A 23,340-nucleotide genomic window follows, 5' to 3' on the forward strand; every position below is an offset into this window, starting at 1 on the left:
CTCAAATTACTGCTGAGTTCAGTCAGAAAGTAAGAGTTAGAGAAAAAGGGTTAGAAGCCATTCCAAGTTTTATCTTGTTAAAATCGTTTGGTCCTGTGTTCAAAATTGTAAACAACTGAAGGATGAAATATGGCAAATTAACACCAGCAATTAGAAACTATTTGGAAAGATCAGTCAAGGCTTGAACTGAATTACAAAAGTAGCCTTTGCTCTAGCTACAGCTTTCTGAATGATATAAGACTTGAGCTTTATGACAGAAAAAAGTCTACTGTTAAAATGCTGAGATGCCTGAATTTCAGATATCAGCTCAGCATTGTGAGGGTACATTTCTAAAAAATAGAAAATTCACTATCAAATCACATGGCTTTACAATTAAAACAATTACAAAAATCTGAACAAAGACAGGACCCCAAAATAAGGGCTTCCATTGAACAGAATACTTGCTGGCATTACAAAGAAAATTTCACTGGATTTTGGACTGTCTAGACTCCAAATAGAAAGAAAAGCCCCCAAAACTCACAGGAGGAATACTAAATTAGCTCTGAGGAAGCAAGCATTCTTTGACCACAGTTCCCACTAAATTCACAGGGTGAGGTTACCTTTATGAGTTGAAGGGCACCCTAACACATTTCTCTTTAATTTTGGAGTGACATATTTCACTTTTAACACTGCTTCCTTTTCTGGCACCTTCTTCAAAGTCACCAAACTGCCAGTGGTGGGTTTTGATAATTTCCCTCATAGTTTGCCTCCCAGTCCTTTAGTATATCTATAAGATCCCTTCTGTGTCAACCCAATTTTCCTCTTAGACCAACTACTCCAATAACTTCATGGATTGGGATATTATACTTCATTGTGATACTGCAGGACTCCTTTCACAGGTCTCCTATTCATTTCTTTCACTTTTGTTACCTCTAATGGCTTTACCTGACTTCCTTAAGCTTCTCTGTCCTCTTCAACCTAGTACCAATCTTACTGTGGACTTAAGTCAATTAGTGGACAGGAGTTCTCTTCTTTCTAGACAAGGAATTTAACTGAAATTGGGCATGTATGAGGTGGAGAACCCCATAATAGAATGCTATGGTAAGTAGAATTAGTTCTGTCCATGCCCACCCCCCCAAGATCCCCCAATATAATATAACACAAGAGAAACTTGATGGGTGCTAATAGTTCAAGAATTATTAGATAAGGTACTCCTGGTTCCTACTTGTATCCCATGCAACACTTTCATTCTGGCTGTTTAAAAGCCAAATGGAAAGGATACTGGCTATTCCAAGACTGGAGATGCTAACATGTTCCCCTTCAAATCTAATAGAACTCTATCCTGAGGTCTATTTAAATGTTCCCATAACTATATACTTCAACCCTCAATCCACCCTTATCAGAATTTCCCCTTCCCACTCTAGCCTTAAACTCTCTATAATCACTCAGCTTTAGGCTTCTTTTTCCCTTCTGTGGATTTTTGGAAATGTAGGGACCCTAAAAGCAACTACCACATGTGGAAAAAACTAATTGAAAACAAGAGTGGATATTTTACCAACTCAAATGAATTTGAAAAATACCCAGATAGCTGCTTGGTGTCTTCCTAGTCCCCATTCCAAAATTGAGTTTACAGTCACCTTGACACTTATCCAGATGTCAGGCTCCCTCCCACACTCACAGAGGCCTGCAGACCTGGGCAGATGTCACACACCAAACCAGCCTCTTCCTCACTACCACTGAGTGTATTCCATCACGTTTTGTTTCTCTTTGGCTGATCTAGGAGTTACTGGCAGTGCTATGTTGTTGGGAGTGAGACAGTTACTGGCATAGATGTGTGGATGCATGGCTTGGGGACCAGGCAGGAACCCATGTGGATGATTCATAGACACATGGACAGTACACAGATTCCTTTTCTGCATCTCTGCTCCAAGACAATGAGGATAGTTAGACACTGTTTAACCCAAATGGCACTAGAAGCAGACACTCAGCCTGAGATTCTGGACTTGGACCATTTTACTTGGCTTGTAAGACAATGATACATATATGAGCTGATGACAACCCCTGGTATATCGTAGCACCACATTTACTTAAACCAGGATGACTTCCCATTGTCCACCTTTGTAAACAATGTCTTACTGGAACATAGTTATGCCCATATGTTTACCTATTGCATGGATGCTTTCACTGAATAGTTGTGACAGAGACCCTATATCCAAAAAGCCTAAAATATTTACTATCTGGCCTTTTATGAAGAAGTAACCATAGACACGGAGAATGCTGAGGAAGGTGGAGAAGAGGAGGAAGGAGAAGTACTCCCTATACCCTCACAGTCTGGCTTCCTTGGACATCTCCCTGCTGCACTTCTCACCTTTCCCTTATACGCTGCTCCATTTTCTTTCTCACAAATGTGTGCCCCCAGTCACTTTCTTATCTGACCAAATACATCCCTTTGGAACTGGTCCAATTGGCTAAATTCCTGTGGAAAGAGTGTATCTATGTTAGGAGAGGGTCCATATGTTAGGGAAGTACAGGCATGCTGAGCAAAATGCCAATAGTGAGCATCTCCAGATAATACAATGAAGGGTTGTTCATTTCCATCTTTAATCTTTATTTTCTAATTATGATAAAAGATTTTCATTTAACTAAACATATATATTAAGGAACAGATGTAAAATGTTAAAAGCCCTTTACTAACAAAAATACCCAGGAATCCCCGCCAAGAGGAAAATGCTTGAAATATACTTGTTCTATACAGCCTTGCTTACATTTGTGCCATGGATTTTCTATTTTTCTTGTTTGCTAAGGAAACTTAAGCCGCCTTTGGCAACTTTACACGGGGGGAGAGATGTATCAAGAAGGGGGGCTATGAAGGCCTTCCAGTGCAGGGCAGCCCACAGAAAGCGGTGGCATGTGTTAAGATGTGACTATTAAATAGCTTTTTCTAATCTCCTCTCACCATGAACTACACACCCATATTCGAAATGTAATCAGTGGATCTAGCATGACTCTGCTAACTGAAAAACAGCATGAATTACTTTTGCTTTCAGCTTCAGTTTTATTACCATCATACTAGATGGACCAAGAAAAGATGAACCTCCTCGCTCTTTTTTAGCTTTCATGAAGGAGAGTCAGACTGGTAGGAGGAGCTAGTGAGCAAGGTGTGAGAGGAACTGAGAACCGTTCTTTTATCCCCAGTGTGTGGAGCAGGTATGTCCTTGTCTTTTACATGCAGTGCAAAATTGATGTCTTTTCTGTTTTTATTGAAATAGAGTCGACTTACAATGCTGTGTTAGTTTCTTGTGTACAACACAGTGATTGATATATATATATATTCTTTCTCATTATAGGTTATTACAAGATGCTGAATATAGTTCAATAGGACTTTGTTGCTTATCTATTCTGTATGTAGTAGTTAGCAAGATTGATTTCAGATTCAAAGTGACACCTGAGGAAGGGCAAGTGGCCTGCTGTCTGGCATGCAGGGGTCTGTGGCTGGCTTTAGTTCAAAGGAAGCTCAGCTTCTCTTTATGGACCAGTAGCAGCTGCAAAGTGACAGCCAGACACACTGTGTCCCCCTCGATGTTCTTCTCCTTGAGAGAGTCCTCCTGGGGGCCTGCCTCTCTTGCTCTGTCAAGCTCTATGGGCTGGCGTTAGAATTCAGAGAATAAGACAGTCCCTGCCAAGGAGGTTATAGGGAACTGTCATCTATAGAGATTGTTTCTTTTTAATGTTTCTATTAGTCAATTTAAGAAAGCTCACATTGAGAGCTCTGTAAATCTCTATGTAGAGATAAATTTAGTCCCCTCACCCCTGATCTTTATTACTTAAACATTACGATCACATCAAAACTATCTTTCTCTTTCTGTCTCTCTGGCTCCCTCTTCCTCCCTCTTATTCTCTCTCTTCCCCTGTCCCCCAACCCCCGCCCCCGCATTTGTGGGTTTGTTTTTCATAAGAACATTGGAATCATTTGTAGCATGTTTTGTACATACACAACCTAGGTTTAACAATCCCTCTGGGTGATTTTTTTTCTGTAGATCACATTTTGAAAACCAACCTGGAACAGGATTGAATAGCTGCAGTTTGTTAATTTGATGTTAAAAATTATGTGACTTATTCACAGCTAAGAAATCACAGGTCTGTTTCTTTAAAACATTTTTTATTGAGTTATAGTCATTTTACAATGTTGTGTCAAATTCCACTGTAAAGCACAATTTTTCAATTATATATGAACATACATACATTCATTGTCACACATTTCACTGTGAGGTAACACAAGATCTTGTATATATTTCCCTGTGCTATACAGTATAATCTTGTTTATCTATTCTGCATATGCCAGTCAGTATCTACAAGTTTTGAACTCCCAGTCTGTCCCTCCCCCCGCCCTGCCCCCTTGGCAACCACAAGTTTGTATTCTATGTCTATGAGTCAGTTTCTGTTTTGTATTTATATTCATTTTAAAAATTTTTGAGATTCCACATATGAGAGATCTCATATGGTATTTTTCTTTCTCTTTCTGGCTTACTTCACTTAGAATGACATTCTCCAGGAGCATCCATTTTGCTGCAAATAGCGTTATGTTGTCAGTTTTTACGGCTGAATAGTATTCCATTGTACAAATATACCACTTCTTCTTCATCAAGTCATCTGTTGATGGACATTTAGGCTGTTGACATCTCTTGGCTATTGTAAATAGTGCTGCTATGAACATTGGGGTGCAGGTGTCTTTTTGAAGTAGAGTTCCTTCTTGATATATGCCCAGGAGTGGGATCACTGGGTCATATGTTATGTCTATTCCTAGTCTTTTGAGGAATCTCCATACTGTTTTCCACTGTGGCTGCACCTAACTGCATTCCCACCAGCAGTGTAATAGGGTTCCCTTTTCTCCATAGCCTCTCCATCATTTGTCATTTGTGGACATTTGAATGATGGCCATTCTGGCTGTTGTGAGGTGATACCTCACTGTAGTTTTGATTTGCATTTCTCTGATAATTAGTGATCTTGAGCATTTTTTCTTGTTCCTAATGATCATTTGTATGTCTTCCTTGGAGAATTGCTTGTTTAGATCTTCTGCCCATTTTTGAATTGAGCTGTTGGTTTTTTCTTATTATGTCGTATGAGCTACTTATATATTCTTGAGATCAAGCCTTTGATGGTTTCATCATTTGCAAAAATTTTTTCCCATTCCTTATATTTTTGTTTTGTTTTACTTATGGTTTCCTTTGCTGTGCAGAAGCTTGTAAGCTTAGTTAGGTCCTATTTGTTTATTCTTGCTTTTATTTATACTGCTTGTGTAGACTGCCCTAGGAGAACATTTTTGAGCTGTATGTCAGATAATGTTTTACCCATGTTTTCTTCTAGGAGGTTTATTGTATCTTGTGTTATGTTTAAACATTTGATCCATTTTGAGTTTATATTTGTGTATGGTGTAAGGGAATGTTCTAGCTTCATTGATTTACATGCTGCTCTCCAGTTTTCCCAAAATCATTTGCTGAATAGACTATCTTTATTCCATTGTATATTCTTGCCTCCTTTGTCGAAGTTTAGTTGACCAAAAGCTTGTGAGTTCATTTCTGGGCTTTCTATTCTATTCCGCAGACCTGGTTTTTATAAAGTTGTTCCTCTCACATTTTCCTGCAGCTTCCTTTAAGTTTTCCATTTAAAGAGGGGGACTGGACAACTCTGGTCATTATAATGTAGCTGTTAGAGGATCCTGTTTTACCTTTGTATTCTTTTCTCCCACAATGAAGAATCAGAAAAAAGGAGATGGTACAGGAGCAGTGTTTGAATTTTCTTGCTGCTTTGCTCTGAAAAAAAAAATTATAGACCTTGTTTCTTAGTAACCTGAAGTTTGCAGATTGTGTTCAAATATGTAACCCAATTTGTTTAGTGCAATTATTGTGGATAAATCTCCATCTAATTCAGTAAGCATGCACTGAAATCCCATTTTGTGCTGCATTCTATGCTCATATATAAGCTTTGACTTATCTGATTTTATTATCAAAACATCCTCCAGACTGGACTTACCATTTTTTTATAATACCCCTATAATTATTCTTAAAAACTTAGGTTTAGCTAGGGGAGGCTTCTTGTTTAAGGCCACACAAGTAGTAACTGATAAAGCTGGTATTTTTTAAAAATATTTTTGATAGTATTTGAGGCATCTTGAATACTTGACCAATAAATATGGAACTGAATAGTTGAGACACTTGAATATAATATCATGTTTATATAGTCTGATTATGAAATATGCATAGATATTATAGGGAACTTTTATTATAATGCCAATCAGAAATATGCCAGAAGAACCATGGTATAATTGTGTTTTTAGTACTTAATTTTTAAAATCAAATTTGCCTTGGAAAACAATTACAAGGGAATCTCATATCCTTTTCACCTAGATTTACCCACTGGTGGCATTTTCCTAGATTTGCTTCCTCTCTCTAAATATATGTATATGTCTCTCAATATAATATAAAACAATATTTGCATTTTCATTCTTATTTTCATTTATGGGATTAAGTTGCAAAAATCCTGACCCCTCTCAGCTAAGTACCTTGGCCTAAAACTCTCAAGATTCAAGACATCCTCCTGAAACAGAAGAAGAGTGGCAAGTGGGAGAAGGAGCAAGTGTGTGGGAACATTGACCTAAAGTGTGCAGTCTCCTTCTCAAAAAGGGGAGGCAGGAGGGTGGGAAACGTCTTCAGTAGTTTACCTATGAGGATGATGTTACCTGTGCGTTTTTCCATACATAGACTTCATTATTTTCAGGTAGTTTATTTTTATTCTTAATTGTATTTTGTTTCGTTTTCACATATTTGTAGACTTTGCAGTTTTATTCCATCTATTAATTTCCAGTTTCATTTCATTGGGTTCAGAAAAGATACTTTGTATGAGTTTAACCTTTTAAAATTTGTTGACTTGTTTTGTGGTCTAAAATAGGGTCTATCCTTGGAAATATTCCATGCCCATCTGGGAAAACGTGTTTTCTCTTTTTGGATGAGAGTGTTCTGTATATGTCTGTTAGGTTCAATTAATTTATAGTGTTATTCAAGTACTCTGTTTTTTCTACCTATTATTGCAAGTAAGGTATTAAACTATTGTATTACTGTTAAGTGATCTGTTGCTCAATATTGTCAATGTTTATTTCACATATTTTGGAACTCTGAGGTTCAGGTATACATATTTAGAATTGTTTATCTTCTAGATAAACTTGACTCTTTTAACATAATATCCTTCTTTGTCTCTTTTAATATTGCTTGAAATAACTTTTTTATCTCATATAGATATAACGACAACAGTACTCTTTTTGTTGTTATTTGAATAGAAAATCTTCCTGGGGTGTACAGTAAGGTGGTAGTTGCTCAGGATGACCTGTCTCCAACCTGTCTGGTGGCAAACCAGCACCCATTCACTCCTTCTAGTCTAGGCTTTTCCAGCCTTTCTATCTGTTTCAGTCTTTCTCCAAGTAGCCAAGGGGATTTGTCCCCTCTGTGCAGGACCCCAGGACTGGGATGACAAGTCTGTGGATTGACCTACTCACTCCTCAGGGTTAGGGTCTATTTGCACAGTCTTCCTTTTCCTCTTAGTCCTTCCCTAGGTGCACAGGTCCCAACCTGAAGTTTTTACTCCTCCCTAATTATGTGGAAATATCTCTTGAAATCTTGTTTGTATAGGAGTTCTGCCAGTTTTCAGTCACATTTCTGTGAGAAGTTATTATCCCTCATCTTGACCCCCCTCCTCTGGAAACAGTATTCTTGATTGGTAGGTTCCCCCCTACCCCATCACTCAGTTTTTAGCAATTTAAACATATCATTCCACTGCCTTCTGGCCTCCAAATATTTTGTTGATAAATTGACTGACAATCTTATTGGATGTGATGAGTTACTGCTTTTTGTCGCTTTCAAGATTCTCTCTTTTTTTTTTGACAGTTTGATTATAATATGCCTCAGCATTGGTCTCTGATTATTTATCCTACTGGAGTTTGTTGAATATCTTGCATTTGTAGATTTATATATTTCATTGCATTGGGAATTTTTAGCCATTATTTCCTCAAATAATCTCTCTGCCCTGCCTCTCCCTTCTGCTTTAGGGACTTTCATAATGTATATACCTGTCTATATGACAGTATTCCATAAGTTTGTTAGGCTGTATTCACTTTAAAAAAGTTATTTCTTCCTTCTGCTCCTGAGAATTGATAATTTCAAATGTCCTGTCTTCAAGTTTGCTGAGTCTTTTTGCCTGTGCAAGTCTAATCCCCTTTATATGTATTCAAATGCTCTTCCCCTGAGCTTTACCCCCAAGGCTAATTCCCTGTAGAAAGTGTGTAAATTCATTCATTGTATTTTCCAGCCTCAGAATTTCAGTTTGGTTCATTTTTTAATTATTTTTATTTCCTTGTTCATTTTCTAATTTTGTTCATATATTGTTTTTCTGATTTTCTTTAGTTATTTTTCTGAGTTTTCCTTTAGCTTTTTAAGCATATTTTTAAAAAGTTATTTTAAAGTCTTTGCCTAAAACATCTAATGCACATGTTTCCTCAGGGTTTTTTTTTTTTTTTTTTTTACCACTTTATATTCTTCCTTTGGAAGGGCCATATTTTCATTTATTTTGTATGCCTTGTGATTTTTGTTGTTGTTGTTGAAAAATTGGATGTTTATTTATCTATTTATTTATTTTAAATGAAGGTACTCAGTACTTAACCCAGGATTTTGGACATGTTAAGTACATGCTTTACTACTGAGTTATTACCCTCCCACCCCCTGAAAATTGAGCATTTATGAAAGCAGTCACCTTTCCCATTCTTTGCATACTGGCCTTTTGACAAGGAAGTCTTTTCCTAAGCTGGCTCTTGATTTTGAAACTTGGGATTAAACTTAAGACAAGTTCTAAAGTCTTTTTAGGCTTTTTTGAGCATGCATCTTCCCTGGGCCTGTGTTTTGCTTTTTCAGTTTTCCCATATATGTGCTCCTTTTAAGTATATTAATTTCCCAAATGATGCCTCCTTTGAACTTTTGATTGTATATTGTGTGTCTCCACCCTGAAAAGAAAAAGAAAAATTCAGTTTCTCTTCTCAACTTTCTATTCTCTATACTTATTTCTGGTCACCACATACGTGAGCATTTTTTCACAATAAGCAATTCTGACCCTAACTTCCAAGAGTTAGTTTATACCCTACAGATTAAGGGCTCAGTCCCACAAGACTTCTCCTCAGTTCAGATGCAATTACAAATCCAGGTTGTCACCTGTGCTTCTGACTAACTGGCTGTACATTGGAGTTACCCATCTCTTCCCCAGGTTCAATGATTTGCTAGGATGGCTTAAGAACTCAGGAAGGATAGTTTGCTTACTAGATTACTGGTTTATTTTTAAAAAGGATACAGCCTATATACAGCAAAATAGGAGATGCAAAGGGAAAGATATCAAGAAAAGCATGTGGAGCTTCCATGACCCCTTTGGATGGGCCACCTTCTAACAACATCCACATATTCATCAAGCCAGAAACTCTCTGAACCTTTTCAGTTAGGTTTTATTTATTTTTTAATGGAGGAATTCTTAGATAGATATGGTTGAGTAAACTATTGGTCATTGGTGATTAACTCAACTTTCATCACTTCTCTGCTCCCCAGTGGTTGGAGCATCAGGCTAAATGTTGAAACTTTCTAATAACATTGATTCCTCTAGCAAACAACTCCATTGTAGTGATCTAGGGGCTTTACAAAATCACCTCATTAACATAAACTCAGTTGTTGTTGAAAGGTGCTTGTTATAAATAACAAAAGACTCTCCTTTCATCTTTATCAATCTGGAGCTATTTTAGGAATTGAGGACAAAAGACCAAAAGTTACAAGAGAAATAATTTCATCTCTCTCATCACATAGGGTTTTAAGAGCTATATACCAGGAATAAGGACATTGATCAAATTTGTGTTTCTTATTATACATATCAATATCACACACCCATAATATCTTGTCATAGGTGTCTGCAGGTCATTCTCCCTGCAGCTTTCCCAAGCAATGCCCACTGCTTCTCCCTGCCTGAGATCCAAATAAGGGAAAAGATAACAGTCCTTCAGGCAGCCCATGAGATGTCAGAACATTCTAAATGCAGTCTGCTCTGCTCTGTTTATTTTGAAAAAGGGAATTGGAAACTCAATTGATGCCTTAGATAGTCTATTTTATATATTCACTGGTAACCTCTTGCTCTAGGCATCTGTGGAGCTGTCTCTCCACATTTTTCCTTGAGAAATACCTGCTGCTTCTTTCCACCTGATATCCAAGTTTTACCACCACCTACCCCTCTGCCACCCTTCCCTGAGTTTCATGTGAGGTGAAACAGAGACCTGAAGAGGCAGCCCTGACAGGTTAGAACATTATAATATTCCCTCTCTCTGAATCAGGGGAGGGAATTGGGAAATGATTTGCCACTTCCTTAAAGACTTTACCACAATGGGGACCGAGGGCAACAGAAAAACCACAGAATTTCCTATCATTTTGAATGAGGCTGTTTCTTGATTTGGTATTTGGTTGGTTGCTTTGGAACTTTGACTGTTTTATGGAACTACTGTAAGGTTATTATAGCTAGTATTTTGGTTGTTGTTTATATCTCCTTGGGGAAACAAGAGCTTAGAGTTTGCTAGTCTGTCATTTTGCTCAAGTATGTAGATTTTCAATCCTTTCTCAATGACATTCACTCAGCCTTTATGAGAACCATTTACCTCATTTCCAAAGTAGTTATGTTAATTTCTAACTTTCAGTCTCTTGTGAATATCAGTTTAGCTGGATATGTAAGTTATTATCAAAGGGCTTGGTATATTGTAGGCCTTCAGTGCATCATAAAAATAACTTTAATTATATTATTATTTTGAAATAACAGTTTGGAGAGTGATATTATATTATTTCACTACCAATATCATGAGAGACTTGAGGGAATGATGGGGGAAAACCTCTGCAGTATGCTAATTCTAGATTACATTTTGTCTAATGGAAAGCACAGAACTCTTACTTACCTTATCCTATGTTGATAGATGTTTTGTATAAGTCTGAGTTAGAGAATGACTTTATAATCTGATTTCCACTAAGAAGATCTTCTAGGTTGGCAGGTTGCCATGGCATCCAGACCCAAAATGATGGACCCCATTTGTCTGCTGGAAAGTGTCAAGGTGATGTCAGTGAACCAAAAATCTCTGCAGATTCTTGGTGAGATTTCTTTGCCAGTGCTGGTGGTGGCCATCGTAGGACCAATCATACAGGCAAATCCTACTTGATGAGCCATCTTGCAGGTCAGAATCATGGTGAGTGTTGTACTGGGTCAAGGACTAATTGCTTCATTCTAGCTAATACCTCAGCTTCTTAATTTTTGTCCTGATCTTGTGTAGGGAGAACCAAACTTCTCTTAACAAATCAACTTTCCACTCCTATTTCTCACTGCTAAACCACTGTCTTACTGTAATTCATTATCATATTGTATGTTTTATTCCTGTAAAGCAAAATTTCTCCTACCTATTCTCACAATCCTACCTTATTTTACATGCTTAAGCACTGGACTCTTGCAATTGTGTCTACTCGCTCTTGAAACACATTTTGCTTTTTTATGGACTATACTCATCAACATATAAATGTGTTCAAATGTCTATAATCTTAAAAATATTTCCTGTATGTCATATACTACTGTGGTTAACACCTCTCCCCTCTTTTGAAAAATGTGTCTGTCAAAAAATATAATCTTGATTTTTTCCCACCGTTTTCTCTTCCCATGTCTGTCTTCAGTCCATTTCTCTCTGGCTTTGAACCTCACCGTTCTTTCAAGATACTCTTGTTATGGTTATCAGTGACTTCCATTTTGTCTGATTCATGGATTCCCCTTTGCCTCTATGTTGAGCCCTTGCTTGGTATCTTTATCACAATTAATGTTCCTTCCTCCTTGAAACAGATGACACACAAAGTAGGACATTCTTGAGGAAATGGAGAAAGCACCAACTCGTATGCTGGGATACTGACATTCCAATAGATCTGACTCTGTAGCCCCTTGGTTGTTTAGATTATCTGCTCTAACTGAATGCTGCTTTCTCCCCTCTCCTCACAGGCTTTCCTCTAGGCTCTACAGTGCAGTCTGAAACCAAGGGCATCTGGATGTGGTGTGTGCCTCACCCACACAAGCCCAATCGTACTCTGGTGGTCCTTCTGCACAATTAGAGCCTGGGGGATGTGTGAATGGTAAAGCAGAAATTCACAATTAAATCCTTTTTATTCTGGATTTTCCCCTTATCTCTCCATGGTCCTAGAAATTTTACTGTTTAATCTGTAAAATCTAGAAATCAATTTTAGTAAATAAGGCAAACTATGTTTTGTTTGAATCTCACTTCTAGGTAAGTTATCATAGTGTCTTAGATAAATTCTTTTATTTCTTGGCACTGTGTGGATGACTTGATTACATTTAGCAAGTCATTATTGAACGGCTGAGTTCCAGGCCTTTGGACTTAGCATTGTAGATATCAGTGACTAAAGTAAATGTCCTGCCCTAAAAGAGTCTTTATTTCAATTGATAAGACCATATTATCTGCAGTCAGATTTAATACCATGTAATTGGGAAAGAAGAAGGCTGGAGAGAAGAAATTACATTGCATTGCAATCCCCAATTTCTGGGAATTTCATGGGAGCTCCATGGCTGGAATGGCTTTTTTGAGTTATCCTGATTTTGGGACAGGGGTGCTGATACATTTTTGAAGAGCTGCTCCAGAAGCCTTTCTAATTAAGAGGGCTGACACCTGAAGACTGTCTTCCACCAGCACTCCCAACAGCTGGGGGAATAAGTGCTTCAGTTTTGAAAGGCAATCCAGGCAGCACCTACTGGTTTTGAGAACTTACAGTTAAGCATAACTAAGAAAGAGGAGAAGTATCAATCTGTGAGTGAGGAAAAATTTCTGATTCACCTTCTTAGCTTCAAGGTGAAGAGTGTATTTGAGGGTTGGATTTAAGAGACGGGTTTACATTTTCTATGATGAAGTTCATCAACTACTCACAGAGTGTTCTGGAAATTTGTGAGACACCTCTGAATGTGCAAGTTCTATAAAAGTAAGTTTTTGTCCTACAAGAAACATTTTAAAATGGATTTTTGGTGTTTTAGCTTTCTGCTAATGGGTGAAATGAACTATCCCTCCTTTCCCCGTTTTGAGATTTATTTGGAAATAGTACCTACATTTTTATAGCTCTGTCTTTTTTCTCAACAGGAGTTAGAAAGTCTGCTTATTTTTAAAGCCATATATCAAACAATGATATAATCTTGGTGTTGAAATAATTGTTTGTCATAACTGCTACTTCTTCTTATCCTAATTGATTATTTTTAAAAACTGGGTTTTGGGGAAAGAAAGTAATGAATAGACTCTTATCCCCCCAAACTCCCATTTAGAATCTTCTCAACATAAACCACAGTTTTTGCATTTACACTGGGAGCAACTTTACATGCCATTTATAATAAAAAAAAAACTATTTCCAGTTTATGCCATCATTTAGACAATGCTATGATTTATACAACTTAGCCTGGGCTTTAGGGCCCTTGATTAGGCTGCATGAAACTCACCTTAACTTCTCCACTTGCCCTCTGCCCTCAAATGACTCTGTTCTAACTACAAGACCCCTGTCTTCTCCCATCTCTAATTTTGCTTCTCTGGGTTTTCCTGTCTATTGGATCACCTTCATTTCTTCAGTTCCACATTTACCAGTTCTTTAATATTCAGCTCAAGACATTGAGGAAGCTTTCAGATCACATATTCTTTCTCCAAATTTCATAGCTCTGTTCTTCCTTGATAGACTTCTAAATTTTAGTTTAGTGTTATAGCTATAGGTTTCACTGCTTATATACATTACTGAGAGTAAGCCTTTTACAGATACTTCTATCATTGTTGCACTTACTGTTATGGATGTTTGTCCACTGCTTTGAAATAATCATGTTGAAAGAAAATTTTCATTTTTAGCATTGCTTTTTTAAAATCTAAGAACAGTGGGGTATATTTAGTAGCTTCCTGCAAGTATTTATTGATTGCATATAATTTAAATACCCAGTTATGCCAACTATGGTATATTTTATATGGACTCTGATTAATAAATATATGCAGAATGAATAAGTGCCCACACTCATCACTGAATTCCTAATTACACAACAGGTACTGTATTAGTTTTTCTGTATATGTTATTTTACTTTATCCAATTGAGGAAAAAGAAAGCACTGTGAACACTAGAATCCTTTTATATATGAAAAATTTGCAAACACAAGAAATGTCTCTGTAATTGTCAAAGTTGATATCTGCATTTACATCTGTCTTCAATTTCTTTGCATGGTGAGTATGTTAGCTGAAATAATAAATGAAACCATGATTGAAGAAGTGTACAGATGAATTTCTAATGTAGGGGTAAACTTCTAACTCTCTTGTTCTAATGTGCTTTCTAGGATGAGTCTAAGAAGGATTCATGGATCTTTGCCCTGACCGTGGTTCTGTGCAGTAGCTTTGTCTAGAACAGCATGAGCACCATCAACCACCAGGCCCTGGAGCATCTGCAGTATCCTTCCAGGTCCTGAACCACCATGTTTCACTGAATTCATGGGGATGAGGAGAGAGTCAGTCTCTCCCTTCCTGTCATTTAGTTTCTTGGGTGGAGCAGAGGGGACCCATGGCAAAAGAGTGTGATTATAATATTTTTATACTAGAGAAATGTGGGAATTGTTGGTAGTGAGTTTCTTTTCCCTAACCAAATGTTAGTTATGCAACAGAGCTTGCAAAACATCAGAACAAAGTCCTCTCAAACACCTGATAGAGTAGAAGATTCCACAGAATTTGTGAATTTCTTTCCAGAATTTATCTGGACTGTATGAGATTTCACCCTGGAGCTGCAGTTATGTGGTCAGCCTATCACAGAAGATGAGTACTTGGAGAATGCCCTGAAGCTGATTCCAGGTATCAGAGTATGGCCTGGGCAGTGTACGGTCCAATAGAGTGTGGGATCTAGTAAACAATATCCCTCATCTTTGTGATTGCATTTGTATTTGAGACTAAATCAAAGTCTGCGGAAATGGTGGCTGGAAAGTGGGTTGCAAAGATCTAGGGGCTACAGTTGAAGTTTACTCAAGAAAAGTAAAGTGTAAAGTGAAATTACTCAAAACCAATTTGTTTTTTATACAGCTTTAAATTTACCATCCAGATTTACATGGGTGATGAAACATTCTAAAGACTGGACACTGTGTTTCCTGTTCCTTCAATTTTTCTCTGTTGAAGAAAACAACTAATCAGCTAATTGTTAGACATGAAACTGCAGTGAAAAGCTTATCTAATGAACAAAATATAGATTTCACATATTATTCTTTTCAAAGAGGGCTAGAAAACTTTCTAATCCTGTATAATTATATCATCTACAAAATGACTGTATGTTTTAAATAAACCTGAAGAATTGACTGTCTTTACAATCTATGCCTTTTCAATAATACTGACAATTATTAGAATATTCATTTTACCTTCCACATCATAGCTTTCTCCTAATTCCCACATGTTTACCCATGAATTAATTACAAGGTAAAAAATTATTTTCATGGGTTACATTTCCAAGGATGTGTGTCTATTGAAACCTTGAGAGAAATATCAATCCCAATTTAGTCATTCTTCCTTTCACGTTTCTATTTATGATTTCTCAAAACAGCTATTAAGAAATTGGCTGGCAGGAGAGGACCAGATATAAACATTTACCTCAAAGAGATTATAGATTAGTGGTGATACCTTAAAATTATATTTCAGGTACATTTATACTTCAGAGGTTTTTACTAATAAATACATAACACTGCATCAATTATTTTTAGCATCAAAACAGTTTTTCTTAAATAATGAGGATGTCATTCCTAATATTCCAATTACTGTCCATGATCCCTTGTTTGTAGCTCTCCTTTTTGGTTCCGCAGCTCAATTCCTACATGAGGTTGAGTTGAGCAGAAAGTTTCATGTGACCTTTCATCCTTTTAGCTGCTAGTTAAGCAAACACATCTTAGACAACCACTCTACTATGTGCATGTCTGGAGAGACCAGCCATAGGTTTCCTTTACTGGATCAGATGTCTCCCTAAATTTCTCTGCAGTTATATCATTCGTATAAGTCTGATGTGCAAAGAAGTATTGAATGTCTATGTTAAAAGAGTTCTATGTGTAGAAATGGCAAAGACACACAAATTCCTGCCATGAACACCTGAAACCCCCTCATCTCAAGACTCTACACACCCTAATCCCTGTTTTTCTGTCCCTCAGGGAAGAATCCCAAAGCCCAAACATCCAATCTACCCAGAGACTGCATCAGGCATTTATTTCCAAGATGGAAGTGTTTTGTCTTTGACTGGCCAACATAGAGAAAAAAAAATTCTAGCCAATATTGGGATGGTATCTGAAGACCAACTGGATCCTAAATTCCAGGAGCAAACAAAAAATTTCTGTTCTTACATCTTCATTGATGCAAGGACCAAGACCCTCACAGAAGGAATCATGGTCACTGGGAAAGGTGAATCTCTTTTTCCCATTTCCATGGGGACTGCTATGTGTTGAATATTTTATATAATGTGCTTTCTAGTATTTTTGTTTGATTCTATAAAGGATTCTGATTTTACAGACATTTATACTCCATGAAGAAATCTGTATACTTTATAATTATCTCACTTTGGGGGATTTACAAATTCCTTCCCCAAATTGCAATTTTGTCAATGATATCGGTGACTCCCACTTATCTGAAAACATCTTCCACTTAGAATATAATCACTCTCTTGGTGTAAAAACAGAATACTGCATGTTTTCAAAGGAAGTCCTATACAATAAGTGTTCTTCACAAGGAGAATTCAGAAGATATTTTGAGAATTTAGAGTGGTCCAAAAATAAATATTAGCTCATAAATCACTGAAAATCCATTCAAAGCCTCAGAATTAGGAATAAATTAAACATGGTACACTTTGCCTCATCTGTCTATCTATGTAATCTATATTGCTTTCAATTTTTAAATTGAGAAACTGTATTTTCCAGGTAGCCCCTAGTATGTTAGATAGAAGTAGATATTAACTTTTTTAGTCCTGTGGCCTGGAAAACCATAAAAATGAACAGTCAGTAGAAAATGAAGGTGATAATAGTAGAAGGAGGTAGGGGTGAGTGTGTGTTTGTGTGTGTGCATGTGTATATGACCCTAGAAGCATAGTCTCAGAATCCTGGAGCCATTGACTGATAACTTGATATTTAGACCCTAAATTTCCTGGCTTCTTCAGGGCTGAGGACTCTGGTTGTGACCTACCTGGATACTAGCAATAGCGGAGCAGTACCTCACTTGGAGAATGCAGTGACAACTCTGGCCCAGCTGGAGAACTCAGCTGCCATTCAGAAGGCAGACAACCACTACAGCGAGCAGATAGCCCAGCGAGTGAGCTTCCCCACAGACATGCTGCAGGAGCTGCGGGAGGTGCATGCTGCCTGTGAGAGGGAAGCCCCTGCAGTCTTCATGGAGCACTCCTTCAAGGAAGACAAGCAGGACTTCCAGAGGAACCTTGTGGTAATCTGTCTTAGTATTTACTTTATGTCGCCTCCCCTTGAAGAATGAAGCCTAGAAGTGTTGTTACCGGTCCCATGGCTCATCTCTCACTCAAGGATAAAGTAGTCCATGTTCTCATGAGGGACAGAGTTTCAAAGGACTACATTTCCTTCTTTTTTGACTGCCAGAACTCAGGCAGTTTATCTGGAACTCCCTTTGACCTTCAATGAAAAATCAGTATAGATATCCTCTTGAAATAAATACTTCTGTGGATTCCAAGCCTGTCCAGAACACCCAAGACATTCTTTAGCTGGCTTCTTTTTCTGTGAACACACTCCTATGGCTGGGAACCAAAATTCCTCTTTTCAGATCCACATCTCAGGCCACTTTCAGCTTAGGTTGCTCCTTGTTGTATCTATCATTGAAGACAGAATCACTGAATGTGGCAGCTTCAAGGAACCAGAGAGATTAGGTAATGCAACTCCAACAGCTCAGATGAAATACCCAAAGGAGGTTAGGGAACTTCCCCATGGTCTTCCAGAGTTTTCAGAGCTGTGAATAAATCAAATCTTGTGACTGCTGTTTTATTACATGTCCTCCAACAGAATACTTTTCTCATGAGGAACACAGTTAGACCAATTCTTCTACTAGATCCTTTGGAAATTTACTTCCTCTGTTCCTTACTTCTGGTGACAGCCCTCTATCTTTCTTCCCTCTAGGAAATCATAAAGAATAAGAAAGATGATTTCTTGATGCAGAATGAAGAGACATCAATCAAATATTGCCAGACTAAACTTGATCAGCTTTCGAAGACACTAATAAAAAGTATCCCAGCAGGAACTTTCTCTGTTCCTGGAGGTCATGAACTCTACAGGAAAGCAAAGGAAATTATTGAAAAGGAATATCACCAAGTGCCCATGAAAGGAGTGAAGGTGAGGAATAAGGGAAACATGGGGAACCTACAGAATAGTCAAAGAACTATACTGAAAATCTGAGAGAACAGCTCCATGCATGCATAAAGAGAGAGTATGGGGCCATTCAAACAGCTTTGGCTCTTAAGGTTCACTGCATGCTATTTATTCCTGAAGAGAATACAAATGTCAACTCCCAACCGTGAGTACAGATTTCTTAAATCCAGAGACAGAACATAAATTATTCATTTTTTTTTTTACTCAACAACATATTTGACGTGTTGACCACTGACAATTTACAAGTCAGTCTTTGTACACAAGGATGATCACAATTGAGACAGGAAGTCAACTACATAGACAAGTTATAACACTCAGGAAAGAGCTACTTAGGTGTTAGAAACAAACATCATCATCATCATCATCATCATCATCATCATCATCATCATCATAATTAAAAATCAACAATACTAATGCAACTAATATATATTGAACAGTTGTTTCCTATAGCCAAAATGTTAAACTCGTTCCCTAGACTCTTTAGTTTAATCTTTCAAATAACATTAAGAAGTATCTACATTATCAACATTTTAAAGATCTGAACTGAGAAGCATAGGCAGGTTAAAATATGTTGTCTAAAGTTATAACCAGCTAGTGGCAGAGGAGAACAGCAGCACAATTTAGAGGCACTATTTCACACTGGGAAAATAGATATGTACAAGCACCAGAGATTTGGATTTGTAGAACTGAACATGGTTCTGACTGGCTGGAATCTAGAGTGGGGAGAAGGAAGTAGCACTGGGCAAGTGACTGGAGGGAGACAGGTCAGTCTAAGGAGCTTGGACTCATTGTAAGGAACCACTATGGAACTTTAAACATGAAGCAAAAGTTACATGGAATTAGTTGTCTTTGCAGCACTAATTTACTTATTCGAAATCTAATTTCTGTGCTCCTCCTTGGTTCCTCAGGGAAATGAGTTCCTCCAGAGATTTCTGCAGTCCCAGGTGGCAATAGAGAAATCCTGCAGGCAGATAAAGCCCTCACTGATGGGGAGAAGCCCATAGCAGGTAGAGGGTAGGGCTGGTCTCACAGTGGGATGGGTAGGTTCTTGCAGTGCCCTCTGACAGGTGTGAGAGCAAAACCTTCCCAATACAGGAGCTTCCTTCCTTTCTGTGGAACAAACCTGCTGTGTCTGGAAACAGCAAAGGGAACTGTGATTGGATGCCAGACAGACAGAGCCTTTTCTCTCACATTCTGAAGTGTGGTCTTGATGGTATGGACACGGGGTGGGGGGGAAGACTTGGGGAGATTTCCTACCCCTCTCTTCAATTTGGTTTGGCCTCTGAGCTCAAGAGGGTGGAGGTCAATCGTTGCCTATTTTTTACCTCTCTAATGCCTCCCTTGGGCAGAGGAGTGGACCAGGAATGAGAGAGCTGATAAGGAACAAGAGCTGCTGAAACAGAAACTGCAGGAGCAGCAGCAGCAGGTGGAGGCTCAGAAGAGAAGTCTTCAGAAACACATAGTCCAGATGATGGAGAAGCTGGTGAGGGAAAGAGAAAACCTGCTGAGAGAGCCAAACAAGATATTGGAGCATCAGCTGAAGGTGAATCAGGCTGTAGCAGTAGTAGAGCTTCATAGCTTTGCCCTGGTACCTCAGGAAGGGATGGGTGAAGGTTACAGCAAGATCATGCAGAGATCAGAAGTGCATCTACTGCTTGTGATTTATTAAAACCCTGAAGCCTTTGAATCCTTCCAAAACCTTTAAATTTGTCTCTGTAAGTAGACTTTGGAGTGTTCAGGATGAGAATGCCCCCCCTACTCCAAGCCCTCAGAGAATATAAATAAGGTTGAATAGCCACTTAGAGAAATTTAAAATGATCTCACAGGGCTTGATTGAACAGATATTCCAAATATGTGTGTTTAATATGAACAACAAATAGTATGGTTTACCAAGTTCACTACATATTACCAGGAGCCCTGCTCAGCCCAAGGCCCTGAGGTAGGTCTCTGCTGACATAAAACTACCAGAAATGTCCAGAATTAAAAATACAGGGAAGTGGCAGCTTTTACTCTTGCTGCATTGCCTCCAGGTTTGTATAGATCCCCAAGCTATCATGTGGCTTGGAGGGATTTCTCTCATTGTTCATCTGAACATGATTTATAAGAGATTTCTATAATTTGTGGACCATGTGTTTATAACAGATTTCTATAATATGGGTGACAGTACCATCCTGAGTGGAACTGAGAATTAGTGCTGTCAGACCAAGGCTACCTCTCATTTGCATTTTTTGACTGGAAAATATTACATTTGTCCTCATGCCAGGCTTAGCCTCCTGGCAAAACCCTAAGGTATATGAATATTATTAAGGCTGTAAACTACACTTTCTCTTAATATTTAGGTCCAAACCAGGAAATATTCCTTGTTACAAGAGTCTCCTTTCATGATTAAGAGAGAACAATTTTAGGAATAAAACAAAGATAGTCTGACAAAGTTTTAAAGTTTGACAAAATGTAATCCTTGAAAAAAATGGGGGATTTAAAAATTTTACTTCCTTCCTCACTTTTTTTTTTAGGTCCAAGAAGATCTGTGTACTTAAGGATTTAGAAAGAAATGTGAGAAGATGAAAACAGAGATAAATCATTTGAGAAAGAGAATTGTTGACACTAAAAATGATGATCGTTCCTTGCTTGCACAAGCCTTGGTCAACTTGGCAAAATAATCACTTCATTATTGCCTGCCCCAGCTAACATTCTTGGTAATGTTATGAAAGTATTGGGCTCACTATTTAAAAAGATGTAGCTTTCCTTGTAAAGAAATTAGATATATAATATATTATACATGTATATTCTCTGGCCTATTTCTGATGTGCATGCTTTTCACTTTCATTCAGCAATGCTTTAAGTATAAAAAGTGATTTCTAGAGAATACAGATGCCTGGCCCACATTAGATAGAATAAGTGCATGGACACTTTGATTTAGTGTGTTCACTTTTAGGAAATATATATGTGTGCAAAATCATATATATGTGTATGTACATACATACAAGAGTTTCACTGAGGCTTCACTTCTAATGGCAAAAGATTGGAAACCACTTAATGCTCATTTATGTAATTTGGTAATATATATTTTGCATGCACACATACTAGAATACTAGATTGCTAGTAAATAGATAGTGGAGCTCTATTTGTATAAATATAGAACAATCTGGAAGATAGATTGTAGAGTGAAAAAATGAGGCACAAAACAGTTTGTATAATGTGTTCACCTTAAAAAAAAATGCAATTATTATGGGCACTCATACACATGTATATATAGCACATTTCCGGAAGATTCATTAGAAATTGGTATCATTGGTTCTTCCTGAAGAGGACAGCTTGGCATCAGGGATGAAAAGGACACATGCTTTTCATTATATACTCTATCTTTTCAAATTTGCAAAGATAACTTGTGTTATCATTTCTCAAATAACAAAGAAAACAAAGTATAATACTAATAATTAAAATAGTAAATGGAATGTGAATAAATGGAATTGCTCATTGCTTCTAGAAATGACATTAGCCTGCTCAATAAGGGGTCTAAGACTAAGATCAGAATACTAGAAAATAACGTTTGCATCCTAATCTTGTTTTTGCTTTGGCCTTGGTTTTTAATCCCTTATATTTGCTTCAAAAATAAGGTATGAAATTTCCTGTTACCCCTTGAAATCTCAGCAAGAGTAACCTTTTCTTCATAGGTTTCCATTACACTTTTACAGTGTTTAGAAACAAATTATTAAACATTAAGAATATTCACTGGTGAGAGGAATTCCCATCATCCTTAAGTTCAGTGGTGGAATCTCTGCTGTAGTCAAGTACAGAAGTTGTGATCTACCACTGCAGAAATGGATGCCTTGATAGTAATGGGGAATGAAAAACCCAGACACACAGAGGCCAGGTGTTGGCATTTAAACATCAGAATTCAAGTACATACAATGAGAGTAATGAGCATCGTGGTTTGTCTTAGCTCAGGCTGCTATAACAAATTACCATAGACTGTGTGGCTTACAAAACAAACATTTATTTCTCCCAGTTCTGGAGGCTGAAAGTCCAAAAGAACTGTGCCAGCATTGTTATTTTCTTGGTAAGGGTCCTCTTACAGCTTTACAGATGACAAGGTTCTTTCTGTGTCCTAGCATGTTGAAGAGAGAGAGACAGAGAGAGAGGGAGAGAGAGAGAGAGAGAGGGAGAGAATCTCATGATTTTTTGTTATACAGGCACTAATTAGATTCATGAAGGCCCCACACTCATTATCTAATCCCTCCCAAACCCCACTTCCAAGCACATTGGTACATTGGTAGTTGGAGTTTACTCAAATGGATTTTGGAGAACACATTCAAACATTCAGTCTATAATTTGGTTGGAGTGGCAGCTAGCAGACCTGACCAGAGAAAATTCTGAAGATGGCAAATAAAACAAGGTGTCTGTAGAGAAAAAAAGAATGGGGAGGAAACAATTAGAATCAAGGATATTTATAGGAAGCTGAGAGGTAACATTGATAAAAGGTTATAATCCCTAGCCTTCGTCTAAACCAATTTCAGATGATGGAAGTATCACCTGGAGGGGAGGGCAGGATCCCAAGAGAGAGGACCTTGCAACTCTGGGATGAGGATAAATGATAATGATTTTCACAGTGCCTCTCGTAGGGGACCTCTGGAAATGTACTTGGATCCATATGCTGGGAAATGAGAATGCCCAAACACTTCAAGGACTCTCAGAATCAGGATCCAAGCTAGAAGTGATGCTCATATCCTGAAAAGACATCACAGTCTCCCTGTTAGAGGTACATGGTATAAACACACTCTTGGCCCAAGTGCAACTAACTTGGTCTAGTATTTGTTTTCAAATAAAAGTAAAGTTCATTGGAAGAGAGACACC

General features: G+C 37.8%; 1 pseudogene; it reads left to right on the forward strand.

The window, feature by feature from the left end:
• Positions 1–3,037: 3,037 nt before the first annotated feature.
• LOC141575003 (guanylate-binding protein 6-like) lies at positions 3,038–19,504 on the forward strand (annotated as a pseudogene).
• The last annotated feature ends 3,836 nt before the right edge of the window (positions 19,505–23,340 follow it).

Source organism: Camelus bactrianus, chromosome 25 (assembly GCF_048773025.1).
Source record: "Camelus bactrianus isolate YW-2024 breed Bactrian camel chromosome 25, ASM4877302v1, whole genome shotgun sequence".
NCBI lineage: Eukaryota > Metazoa > Chordata > Mammalia > Artiodactyla > Camelidae > Camelus > Camelus bactrianus.